This window comes from Plutella xylostella, chromosome 6, assembly GCF_932276165.1.
Source record: "Plutella xylostella chromosome 6, ilPluXylo3.1, whole genome shotgun sequence".
Classification (NCBI taxonomy): Eukaryota; Metazoa; Arthropoda; class Insecta; order Lepidoptera; family Plutellidae; genus Plutella; species Plutella xylostella.
Window position 1 is genome coordinate 8140249 of NC_063986.1, and position 13657 is coordinate 8153905.

At 36.1% G+C, this 13657-nt stretch overlaps 1 long non-coding RNA gene across 1 annotated transcript in view; it reads left to right on the forward strand.

Annotated features, from left to right (window-relative positions):
• The window catches only part of LOC125488685, a 56565-nt gene extending 43537 nt beyond the window's left edge, over positions 1-13028 (forward strand). Inside the window, exon 3 of the long non-coding RNA XR_007266398.1 lies at positions 12771-13028. This is a non-coding gene — a long non-coding RNA (uncharacterized LOC125488685). The remainder of the gene's footprint in view (positions 1-12770) is intronic.
• Positions 13029-13657: the final 629 nt, after the last annotated feature.

Below are 13657 nucleotides of genomic sequence, written 5' to 3' on the forward strand. Positions count from 1 at the left end.
CACCATTCTCTCCCACCCATAGTTCCGAAGGGGTCACGATTCGCTTCCTCCGAAACTTTTTCGATTTACTGAACCCGAGATATTCTTTCTCTTGTTTGTTTGCTCGTTTAAGATTTACTGGGAGCCTATCTAATGGCCTCCCAAAGTTATACGTCTGCTGGATCAAATGAAATATATTTCTTTATCGAATAAATCGCATTTATTGGACAGAGACTCAGCAGAATCGAATGGGTCGAGAAGATAATAATGGGCGTAATACAATTGATCTTTGGTCCTTCGCCGAAAAATATGGCCATTTCTGGTCATGTTTTATTGATGTCTGGTATTACCATGCTGCTCTTGTTTCGTTTATTATATGTATATACATCAGAGAATCTACTAATAAAACAAATAACGCTACTATTCATTACAGACATACTATTAGAATCTATACTTCATTTAGCCGTGGGTGTAAATAGCTGCATGTATAAAATTTAAATGTGAGATGTCTCCACATATTATTATTATTATTAAATAGGTACAAACAAAAAGCATGATCTTAATGTTGAAGGAAAACATTGTGAGGAAACCTGCACATCTTGACTCTAGATGTGTATCCTAGGTGCATTATACCAATTAAAAAACGGTTCGCGGTCTATACTAAATAGTAAATTTGGGAACTTTGTTGTCACTTCCTTTTATTGGTAGGATTTTAAGCCTTAAAATATCGCTTTGTTTGCTATATTCGACACGGGAAGTTATCTTCACGCTGCAAGAGATGAGGGTGTCTGAGGCGGACCAACGAAGAGGAAAGTCTGAGTTGGGGTGTTACTGTACGATTTTATCATACGGATGCGAATGTATAGAAGTATAATATTGTTTCAATTTCTTTAGTTGATATTTTAGTATAGCTATTGGGAAAAATTACTGAAAATACAATGTAAAAAAAATTCACAACAGAATTGTGAATGGCAGAGTTGCGCATGATTAACAGGTTAATTTTCCCTAAGATGTATTAAATTTCTAAGCATGCATCACTTAGTTCCGTTCAACTAGAGTGCTAACGTTAGCTAGAGTGAAAATAATTTGCAGCGTGTTGAATAATAATTATCGAGATGCGAGATACCGAAGCAAGTTATTAATCCAACTATGCTACTTTTACTTGTACTTTTTCTAGCGATTTCTGGGGGTTCACGGATGTTTCCTTTAAATCATCAGTTGCCGATAATATTGGTCTAATGGTACCTTTACAGCGACATCCCATGGACGTTATTCAGTGTCCTAACCTACTTGTGCTTAACATTAACCTTTAATATGTAAAATCCGATTTTTAAAAATACGGAACTTCCGAACATTCGAGAACACGAATCTACACGCTTCTAGAACAACCCTGTCGAGATCTTCTCGGACTAAGTTCTTACGCGAGGGGCCGGCTTAGACGCCCGGCACGACGCGACGACGGTGCCGCCACGATTTAACTTGGATTATCTAGGCTCTCAAACTTTTAGAAAGAAAGTTCTTACTAATAAAAAAATATGTAACCAAAAATAATATCGTCAAAAAATATTATAATAATTAGGTACCTGTGCATTTTCTGTAATACTTATATATTTGTTTACTAAATATGAAACGGCGTGTCGGTCGCCCCCCAACCCGTTGGTCTGATGATCTGCGGAAGGTAGCGGGAAGCCGCTGGATGCAGATGGCGGGTGACCGTTTGGGGTGGCGATCGTTAGGAGAGGCCTATGTCCAACAGTGGACTACGGAAGGCTGAGAGAGAGAGAGAGAGAAATATGAAAATGCTTTTTGATCAACTAGGTACATATATCTACTTGGTCTTTCACCCTATTCACCATATAGTAGATATTTTTAATAGAACAACTTTGTTTTCATTGAGCAACATATTTTAAAACTTATTAATAGTGGGTTTCGTTTCTTTTGGGTTTTCTTCGCCTCATTACTGGTACTTCCGATACCATACGTGTCAAAGTAAAGTTGACGAAACTTTGAGAACCACTGCTTTCTGTTATTCCACCCCGTCGCTACCCTTTTTAAGGGGATTTCTTTATGTTGTGAGAGCTCATTTGGAGCGTCCATCAAGACGATTCCAGAGCTCGTTACGGTCGCGGCAAATGTAGCGAAATCATCGCTTTACTGCCTTCCTCCGGGCCAAAACCTACACGGACATATTGTACGTAGGTAAAACTCACGGGATTCAATTTCAGTTGCTAACTTTTTTCTCAGATGCGCTGTTGGTCGAATGATTGCGGTTTGTGTCTGAGATGCGAGGAAATATATGGCTTGTTTATATAAAATATGAAAACTCGATATATCCGATATTAGGTATGAGGACTAATTGTTAACTTGCAAAGAGTAAATATTGTAGTAAGTTGTTAAATTTAAAATGACGACCGAATGGCGTAGTGGTTAGCGACCCTGACTACTGAGCCGATGGTCCCGGGTTCGATTCCCGGCTGGGGCAGATATTTGTTTAAACACAGATATTTGTTATCAGGTCTTGGATGTGCCCGTAAAATGGCAATAGGCCCGCCCCCTATTACATTGGGACTAACATAACACTCTGGCGAAAAGTGGGTGCAGCAATGCACCTCTGCCTACCCCGCAAGGGAGTACATTAGTACAAGGCGTGAGTGCGTGTTTGTTTTTTAAAATTTATGCGCGCAATAATATGCGACTATATACCTATATAATATATATCCATCGAAGACGTTCCAAAAATAATTTCGCTACCCTGCCCTTGGTATTATGTTTATAATATTATTTGTTGTTTTAATAAATGTCGGTAGCGAGACTGGCGACCTCATAAGTGATATTACGTGGACGAAATGTGGCAAATGAGCGTCTTGTATTACTTTGAAGCATTATTATGTGCTTCTTGTTAGGGATGACGATAGAAGAAAACACTATTTGGTGCAAAATGAATGCACTATGAATAAAAACGTTGGGAAAATTTACCATGCTTGGTAAAGTGAAAGAGGGAAATTGTTCTTATGTTATTCTTCTCATTACCCAGATAATATAGTACAAAAAAAACTACTGTTAAACAAAAAATATGTGCAAAAGAATACATTAGCTATATACACCTATTTGTGTCCTAAAAGTGTGATTAGAATATTACACGCTTATATGTATTAGTGCAGTTGAATATTATGAATTTCTACAATGTTAACCATTATAAGTAAACTAAACAATGAACTTCCTCAGCTAATCGCCAAAAAAGTCACTACATAGTCAACCCTTAACCGCCGCAGCAAAACGAAATATTACAGTGCACGCGTAGAGGTCTAAATGACCACAACATGTCTGCCTAACGCCCGGCAAAGCAAAACTACGCCGGCAATTAAGATCGGCGACTCCCTCTGTAGTTAATCCGAAAATACGTGCGCTGGGTGTTTATTGACTACCCGTGCAGTTGCGGGTTGGAATGTTTGAGGTTGTTTGTATAAGAGTAGTTTCATGGTTCGTATGTTTTAAGAGACTCGCTATGTTAATTCTGCGGCTGTTCTAGCTAGGACGTTGTTAAAATTGTGGCGTCTGTATTATTGTGTTTGTAGCCCTTGGATAAATGTAAGTAGGTTTGCTTTGGTAATATTTTTAGTTTCACGGTAACATCAATTATATATAATATATAGTATTCAAATAAAATAAACAAAAAAGGCATCCAATCAAAACAGCAGCTGAAAAGAAAAATTAACTGTTTAAAAGTTAACAAGTCGGACGAGGCGGGCCGAGCGAAATTGTGAAGTACGTTATACCGAAGGGATATAGGGTACAGGCCGGCACGTCTCTCTTATTGCCCGTTAGTGCTACTGAAATCAATAAAAGTGCCCGAATGTACTGCACATGCGCACTGCGCCGCCTCGCTCTTACTGACTCAGCTACATTTATTTTATAGCCACTTGTATTTGTGTATATGAGCTCTAGTACTTGTTTACGTTGGAGGTAAAAATGGCGGAAGATCGCCGATTGCGTCGTAAATACCGCCGCACGCAGTTGACGGTTAATTTACTGAAAGGTTTGATTACAAAAGAATTGTAGTGAATGAACTTTCGTTGCGTCAGCGCGATCAATTCTGGTGTTGAATACAATATATTATGGAGTTTGAGTCAGAATGAACACGGGAAACCCACCTGTGATAAATTGTTGATTATGATTCAAAGGATTTCTAAATCATTCAGAGTCGTATGTAGTTAGGTATGTATTCTTGTAAAGCCATTAAGACGCTGCAAGTGGCTCTAGCCAATCGACCTTTTTTTAATAAAAAAACATTGAGACTTCTCAACTTTATTCATTGTACCTTAAGGTATGAAATTCTTTGATGTTGGCCAGATGTATTGAGGAATTATTTTGTATTAACATTTTATTTATAAGGATAGAACTGCCAGTAAATAAAACTAGTGGGATTTCAAGCTGTGACTAATGGCCGCCGCTTTTATTCCAAGTGAATATAAGTGTATGGGTGCCCCTTAACTTATCATTAATTTTAATTTATTGAAGAATGAAGACATTCAGATACAAGCCGCCTACAAAACTGGATATAATTAAGAATTTAGATTAAAACAGATTGGTGTCCATGGGCGTTTATTTATAATATCCATTTGAAATAGCATTTTTAAAGACTTAATTAGTTTTTTTGACTGTTTAAATTATATCAGATATACCAACGCATTAGTAGGTATATGAAATTCTAGAGTTAGTTCACACTATATTTTTGATTTAAATTACTATAGGTATAGCTAATGGGGTTCCTGTTACAAAATATTTTGTATTTTTGTTAATTAGATATGGTAATAAGACTTCCTTTATTGGCTGATGATGAAATTTTGAAGTTTAATTTTTTGAGTAAAAAAAATACATACCTACTTACTAACATTTATGTAGGGATTATACATGGGTACATACCCATATCAAGTAGGTATTAAAATATAATTTCATAGTCAAAAAGGCTAGGTTACCTATCATAATCTGCAAAGACAAATTTACCTAAGTATTATAATATCTTCCTTGGATCTTTCTAAATAGTAGAAACACGAGCTCATAGCTCAGTACCTATCAACCACAATCCATAACTAGTATATTATAACTTACTTATATGAAAATTATATGTTAATACCTCATAAACGGCTCATTCATCTCAAACATCTCAATAAGGCTACAAAATATCAGTTGTCTGTCCATCAGTGTCTCCTCCACCGCTTATACAGCCTCTTAACGACAGGACAATTAATTAAAAAGGCATAAACGCTACTTTTATATACGAAAATCCTATAAAGACTAACTTTTATGCGTCGTAAACCCGATTGTCTGGTGGGTCCCGATACGGACGCTGTGGGCGGAAATACAACGAACGTGCTACGAGCGGAGACTTGGGAATGAAACTTGGCGAATGTGGTATGCAACCTGCACTGATTTTAAGAGATTTACTTTTCAGAGAGTTTGGTAAGAAGCTTTTTATTGTAATTAAATGAGCAATACTTATGTCTATTAATATAATTATCATTAAGTATTTAAACATCATAGTCATTAAGATATACATATTAGTATAAGTAACTATACTTACCTACCTAGGCACCCAGCTTCCACGTCATGTTCACCTAAAAACCAACAAAACATTTCCTATATTTTAAAATAACTACCAAAATTCACCATTAAAAACAAACTATATCACACAAACACCTCCATGAAAGCCAAACATGCCATAAAAGCCATCCCGATCAAAGGCGAGACGATTCTGGCGCACAATAAAACTGATTTATACGACTACCCTCAAAGAAAACTTGGAAATGCAAACGGTAAGATTTCAAATAAACCATTTAGAAAAAGTTGCGGCCCATTTAAGGTTTTTACTGGCGCGGCCCTATTCTTGTAGCGATAGACCGCGTCAGATGGTGATCGAATTAAGTGAGTCAAAACTAGGTATTCTCAATTTATATAATGATTGTTACCTACCTAAAAGATGGGAATTAAATTTTGACTATGAGTAAAACTAAGTAGGTAGGTACTTACTACTAGGTAGGTTGGTACTTCGTAGCTTACCAACGTAAGCCTGAACAAATACCTACTACTGAAGGACCTTTCAGTCAATTCTGCTTAAGACCATATTCAAGTTCTATGTATGATGTTCTCAACTGTGAAACTGGCAGTAGGCCTCTTTATTTGGAATATAAAAAAAAAGTATATACACTTTCTTCTCAGTCAGTGGTGAAACTGGTGAAATAACTGTATGAAGTTAACACTGTGAACTCTATAAAGTCAATGTCAAAATATATGAAAAAGTCATGTTTTGGTAAGCCGATGATGTTATTTATATATTTTCAAGTAGCTGGTTGGACCCCAGTCGGCGGAAGCCCCACTACCTCTTATAGTTTGAATAGAGTGTTGGTAGTCGTTAACTTTTATGAACTCCCGTACTTTGATTGCCTTTTTGAAATATTCGACTTTGGAGTTACTCTAAAGTTACACTAACGGTCTCAAAACTTGTAGAGGTGGATATTAGAATGGGAAATTATTATGGTAGCGTAATAGGTACATAGAATTGTGTATTACTTGTTTTTTTCTTGGAATCATTATAAAACGTAATGTAAATTTTAGAACTAAAGATTTTTTGTAAGTACATATGTTCTCTCATAATTTTACACTTATTTACCGATAAATGTCTATTTGTCTAATAAATAATTCATATTAACTTAGTGTTATAAATGTTTTGTCCTCGAATATCTTATGTATTTATATATTGTCAGTTATTGCCTATAGTGTTTCATTCACCCGAACCTCCTGCAATCCTTTCCCTCGACAATATCCCGTATTCTACTGCTGGGGCGCAAACAAACCTCGTGATTTAGTTGCATGTTTTCCCCGTTCTTTTCGCAATGAACTAGATTTACGTTTATGTGAAACGCTACGTTATTATTTAGAAAAGCAAACAGTACGTCAGACCTCCCCCAGTCTCCTGGTTATAGTTTGAATAGTATTATCTGGGAAGTGTTCGATCTTACATCATCATTTAGTTATATGTGTAGAATTATTTACAATTTTGATCAGCTATTAGCGGGTTTTGCTGTACTTAGAGGAATATCTGAATAAAGTGTTGTTAGCCAGAGTTTGTTAAAAATTACCATTAATTTTATGATCAATTAGGTATCCAGTAAGTATCACGACGAAGCTAGTCGATATAGCCTACCTACATAACTTAATTAAAGTATGTTCTGCAAAAACCCGTGGTCATCATTCCTATATATTTTTTACGAATTTCCAAAATTGTATACTAAGCGCCCTCTCTTTCGACTTATATATTTTTATTTACATAAATATTAAGTGCATTAATAATGTTTCTGTGTTACATGTTTCTTATGTGAACACTGTCAGAATTCCACCTCCACTGTAGCCTTCCCCAGTCCCCCGGGCGGTCGCGAGGACTCACAACGGAAACGGAAACGAACTTTTCCCGAACTACGCATAAAGCAGTCTATAAGCCCGGACAGTACTTGATTATTTTATTGCCAACTAGGGTGAAACATGGTTTTTATAAGCTTACATGGTTGGTGACTTTATCTTTATAAGTATTGTGTAATATAAAAGGTATATAGGTAGGTATTTCTTAAATAGGTAGACAGATCCAACATATTTTTTTCAAATCAAATTTTAAGGGTAAGTATGTAGTATGTACTTATATCATTCTATTATATTGGATTGTTTAGATTTGGTATAAGTATAAAAATAATTATACCAATTTACCACTATTTACTCCCCTCAAAAATCATACCTAGGTACTGATTCAAATAAAATGAATACTTACAAGAATTCATAAAACAAACCCCAAAAAGCATAAAACACATGCTTGCCGCTTGTTGTAAACGTATTGTTTGACATGCAAAAAGCAATTTCGCTCTGGAAAACTACTAGGTCTGTACCATTTGCGCATTATAGCATACCCGTGTGGAGTATGCTCTAATTCAGATTTAGTTAGTTTAGGTAATTTTCATGACTTACCACTTAGTACCTACCTGGGTACTTAAATAAAATATATTGTCAAAATTAAATGTGGAACTATATTTTTTTCATTTATGTAGCCGATTCGTTAATCTAGATCTTATATTGAGTGTCTTATGAGTTCTGTCAGTTAATAGAATTTTTAGTAAGGCTGCTTATTGTTCGTTTTTCGTAGTTTATAAGTATTTTTCCTATTTTTTACTATTTGTGGTTAGGTCACCACAAATAGTCAAAAATATTCTATTCTATTCTATAAATAAAGTAGAGCGACTTTCAGTCCGCGTCACCTACACCGCGTTTTCCATCTCACGCGCTTGTTATTATTATCTGTAAGACTCCCAGATCCCTCCAAATATTTCAGCTCCATACTTCCACGCACTCGGCACTTGTTTATCCTTCCGAGGAGATTCCAACCAGCCTCCTTATGATTGCTGAACCACCCCCCAACCAACTGAGACCTGCGAGAAATTACTTCCAGCACATTGTCAGTATAAGACGACGCGGGTCAAGTTAGAATGGTTATGACGCAAGACGAGTTAAGTACCCTCTTAATGGTTCTTTGTAAATGAACGCAGATTTTCGCCGACTGATTATGAGTCTTGCTTAGCAATGATATTCGGCATCAGTGTTAACTATTAGGTTAGGTTTGATACCACTGTATTCCATGATTATTTTAATTTTTATGTTTCTGTGATTATATAATATAGGTACCTACTGTGTATTGAATTATTTAAAATATTCCAAATACATAATTATATCAGGACTGTAATTTTAATGTAAGTAATTAGCATGAATTTTCTTTTCTGTCCTTTAAAGTATGTCATCGATATTGACTTACTAGGTCACCAAATATTACCTTATTATAAAAATATTCCTAACTTCAGTTAAAAACATTAATTTAATAAGTAGGTAAGATGAGTTCACAAGTTTTGGCAACGTATCAAGTTATTTTGGCTCATAGTCATATTCATGAATGTAGTTACATAGTAGCTTAGGTACTTACCTACTATCTGCTTCCTATATTGAAGTAGTAAGTACGGTAAATAAGTAGGTACCTACTTATTATGTTCTAACATAAGAATCTTTACATAGGCTATCTATGCCAAAGCCTGGATTTAAAGGTTCATATTTCTAGTGTTATAGCTAATTAAGACCTTAAATTGGCGACGTAGCAAGTACTTACCTACGTATATTTTTTTAAATGATATTTTCCGAGATTATTGAATGGCATAGGAAATAATAAGATTATTATGTTTCGCCAAAAATCGAAAAACCAGCACCGCCAACCTATCCTACAAACAAAACAATACTACCAAAATTGAAAACAGCCATTGTTATGTTGTACAAAGAAAAGGCAATACCACGGGCCCGGACGTGGTGAGATGAGGAAATAAGAATTCATCCTTTCTAGCGGGGGCGGGGGCGCGGGGGCGCGGGGGCGCGGGGGCGAGGGGGCGGCAAGATGGACGATGCCATTCCAAAAACCCATTATACCGCGCGGAGCTGTTTTCTATCTCGGAAAGGAACACCCCCGCCCCGCGCCCCGCGCCCCCAACCCCCGCTATCTTCCTCCAGGGATTCTCAACTTTATGAAAATCACCCATTAAAGTGGCTTTGAAAGTAATGATTTCAAGTCGTCGCGAAATTAAATAGGGAATTAGTGATGATGCGGAAGAGCGCGGATGGCGTGTTTTGTTTTTTTAGGTGTTCAATAGATGTTTAAGTTTTTTGTGTGTTTGTTCGATTGTATGATAGTTTCATTAAATACTATTGATTCATTTATGCAGGAATATTTTTTTAATACTTAATGTTATTTTAATGTGACGTAAATAAACAAAATCCTTGAGGTTAACTGGTCGTTTTTAGGGTTCCGTAGCCAAAATGGCAAAAACGGAACCCTTATAGTTTCGTCATGTCCGTCTGTCCGTCTGTCCGTCTGTCCGTCTGTCACAGCCGATTTACTCGGAAACTATAAGTACTACAGTGATGAAATTTGATGGGAATATGTGTTGTATGAACCGCTACAAAAATATGACACTAAATAGTAAAAAAAAGAATTGGGGGTGGGGCCCCCCATACATGTACTTATACTGAGGGATGAAATTTTTTTTTTCGATGTACACACGGCAACATCAAATGGTCGGCAGGGCACACTAACGTAGTGTATGTGTGCACACTAACGTTGTCTTTGTGTGCATAAACGCAGAAATCGGTTTACACACCAGTAACAAACCACACACACACACACACACACACACAACAGCACAAACGAGTTTGCGCGTAGGCAAACGCCCGCATACCAGCTGTGACATAAAAATATCAACCGGTAGTGTTAGTGAAATAGTTATAAAATTGATGTGAAGCAAAATTTCACTACCTGTGTCTATACACTTCGTAGCTCATTGGTAGAATGTTAGACTAATGAAACATAGGTCGTGAGTTCGAGTCCACGGATGGTTACTTTTATTTAACTTAATTCAAATTTTGCGTTCATTTAAACGCTGTTGAGTATAAAATTAATATATTTGAAACTGACAAATGACTACAAGCTGCATAGCTGTCGACTATTTCTCTTCGCCAAAAATATATGATTCGTTCTTCATTTGAGAATTAAAACCATTCTACCCTCATACAATATGAATAAACGAAATTTGTTTTTAGTTTTAGTGACAATTCACCTCTGCGTCTGCAAAGTGATTCACTTTGTGATTTGTCAATTTAATTAATTACTCTTCGCAGTCAGTATGGAAAGTCACTTAACCATGTTCAAAAAGGCGGAGATAATCGTATTTATATGAACAAAACATTACAATTAGTGAAATCGCAAGACGTTTAACGGTAAGTAACATAGAATTGTAAATATTTTATTTGACTGTTAGAATATTTGTATTTGTATAAGCTAAGTATTTGTTTTTTTTTGTTTGCAGAGGAGAACTGTTCAATTATGGGTTCACCGATACGCAGATTCGGGACATGTAGACAGTAGTCGTCTATACGGATGCATCACCACGCCATCGAGATATCGTAGCTGCACATAGCGCTGATCCGTTCTGCAGCACCCGTTCTACGGCCACAACACATAATCTATCCCTACAAACCGTACGGGTTCACTTGCGTGCTGCTGGGTTGCGGTGTCGGAAGCCGACGAAGAAAATTGCTCTAACCGATCAGATCCGACGATGTCGAAACAGAGTGCGTTTTGCTACTGACTATTTTAAACTTTGATTGGTGCAACAATGTGGTGATATTTAGTGATGAAAAGTCCTTTAAGTCAGACAAGGATGGACGTAAGACATTATGGCGAAAAAGTGGTGAAAATTATAATTATTGGGGTTAGCTCAGTAATTTTTATTTTTCCATTTGTATAAGATTTTAATTATTTTGTTAAAGACTTATTATTATTTACAATTATGGGTAAGCCAATGTGTTAATGATGTTATTGTTACTGAGGTTGGAATAAGTTATCTTATTTCTAGCTAATTAACATGTTGATTCATATAACTAATGACTTGCCTATTTACTTTAGTAAAACAGCCAGTCCATCCTTTTCTGATGTTTATTATGATTTAAAACTGCTAATTGAAAATGTTCCTTATTAATATAAACTACAACTATGTTTTAAAACGAAAAACAACTAAAACGTAACATCCTTAATGTTTATGTTACGGCAAGAATAAATTTGGTAATTTTAACACTTAACAACTTGTTTCATTTACTTTCTGTGTTGCTTTTATTCGTATATACTACAATACTATTATTAACCATCTTAAAAATAAATTAAATCTATAAAAAAAAACAAAAAAGGAATATTGTAAAGTTCAGTGGGATTTGAACCACCATATCGATTATTGTAAGTCTTGTATCATACCAACTGAGCCATTCAATCTATTACAATGCCTTGCAAAATTTTGCTTCATATCATAAAAACAATGAATCATTGTCACTGGCACAACTACATGCTTACAATATCCGTGTGTGGGTTGCCCAGAACTAAATAATTACGTCGACGTCGCTGACACACACATACACTACCTACGTTAGTGTGCCCTGCCAACCATTTAACGTTGCCGTGTGTACATACCCGTGTGGGGTATCAATGGAAAGGTCTTTTAAAATAATATAAAGTTTTCTACAAAACATTTTTCTTAAAGTGAACGGTTTTTGAGATATCAGCTCTCAAAGTCGTAAAAAGTATGTCCCCCCCCCTCTATTTTTATAACTACGGGGTATAAAATTCTAAAAAAAATAGAGGTGATGCATGCTAATTAACTCTTTCAACGATTTTTGGTTTGATCAAAGTATCTCTTATAGTTTTTGAGATAGGTTGATTTAACTGTAATTTTGCTGCTACGGAACCCTTTGTGTGAGCCCGACTCGCACTTGGCCGGTTTTTTTATTCAGTTCAGGTTTATTCACAACGTTATTACATACTGAACCGAGTCAAATGTGAAATGCTTAACATAACAAAGAAAACCACACTCCACGTCACAAATCTAATAAACCCGCTTCTATTCAGAAAGCGAAGTGCAATAACAATCCATAACAGACTCCAAGATTTAATTTTACACTTCCCTCTATGTATTTATTTACCTTAGAATTGCTACCAAAGATTGATCGCCCATTCCCCACTCGAGGCTGCACTAAAATTAGAAATTAAATTAAAAAAGAAAATTATTGCCCGAGCAAAATTTAAATATACATTACAACGCACTTAATGCACCCTCCTATATTGAGAAAACTGGCTCTTTCCTCAGACTTACGTTTTTCTCTTTCTTTTTCAGGTGTGAGAGGAGGATGGGAGATTTCGTAGCGGTGGCGTAGCCCGATATAAAGAAAGATTATCCGAAGCCCCTAAGGAAGTTTGAAATTGCTATTGTAGCGAAAAGGATTATATGTTAGTGCTACGGCGTAGCGGTGCGGGCCGGATTTAGACATGGAGCCCCCGGTCTTGGGGCGCTCCACTTCTATTGCAATTATTACTTTTATCAACATTTAACTTATAGCTTATAGTGCATAGGCATTTAAACTGTGAATACTAAATAGGTTATGTTAGGGTTTTTATACTAAGTACTGAACTAGAGCAAAATAAAATTATATCAAAAGGTACCATTGTTTATTTTTGCCCTAAAATTCGACTAAGAAACACAAAAAAATGCAATGATAGTAGGTTCAGTACCAAGTACCGAGATTTATAAATCCTACTCGACATAAAAGTATATAAATGTATAAACAAACAATCCGATATCGCTCTTGAACCAGCGAGGCCCGGTTTAATCCGCTTAAATCCAGTTAAAGCTGGTAAAAGCTGGCGCGAGGCAAAGCGATAGGCGGCCGCTGCAGTGTTAATACCCAGTTTAAATTCTCGTAAAACCCTCACCTGTATTAATAGGTGCCTTAAAAGCCACTTTATTTGACAAACTTGGGCACTTTAAAAGCGAGCCATTTTGAGATTTTGGCTAAATACTGTTTCTTTAAAATGTTTAAAAAGCCTAGATAGGTAGGTGGTTATTATTTCTGTTGAAAGTAATAAAAGTATTAATAAATAGGTTGTAGGTACTCTGTCTACTTGAACCAAACATTGCACACCCACATCAACAAACAACACTGGGAGATTAAAGATGAAACATAGATACGACAATACCCGACACCATTACGCATTCAAAATTTA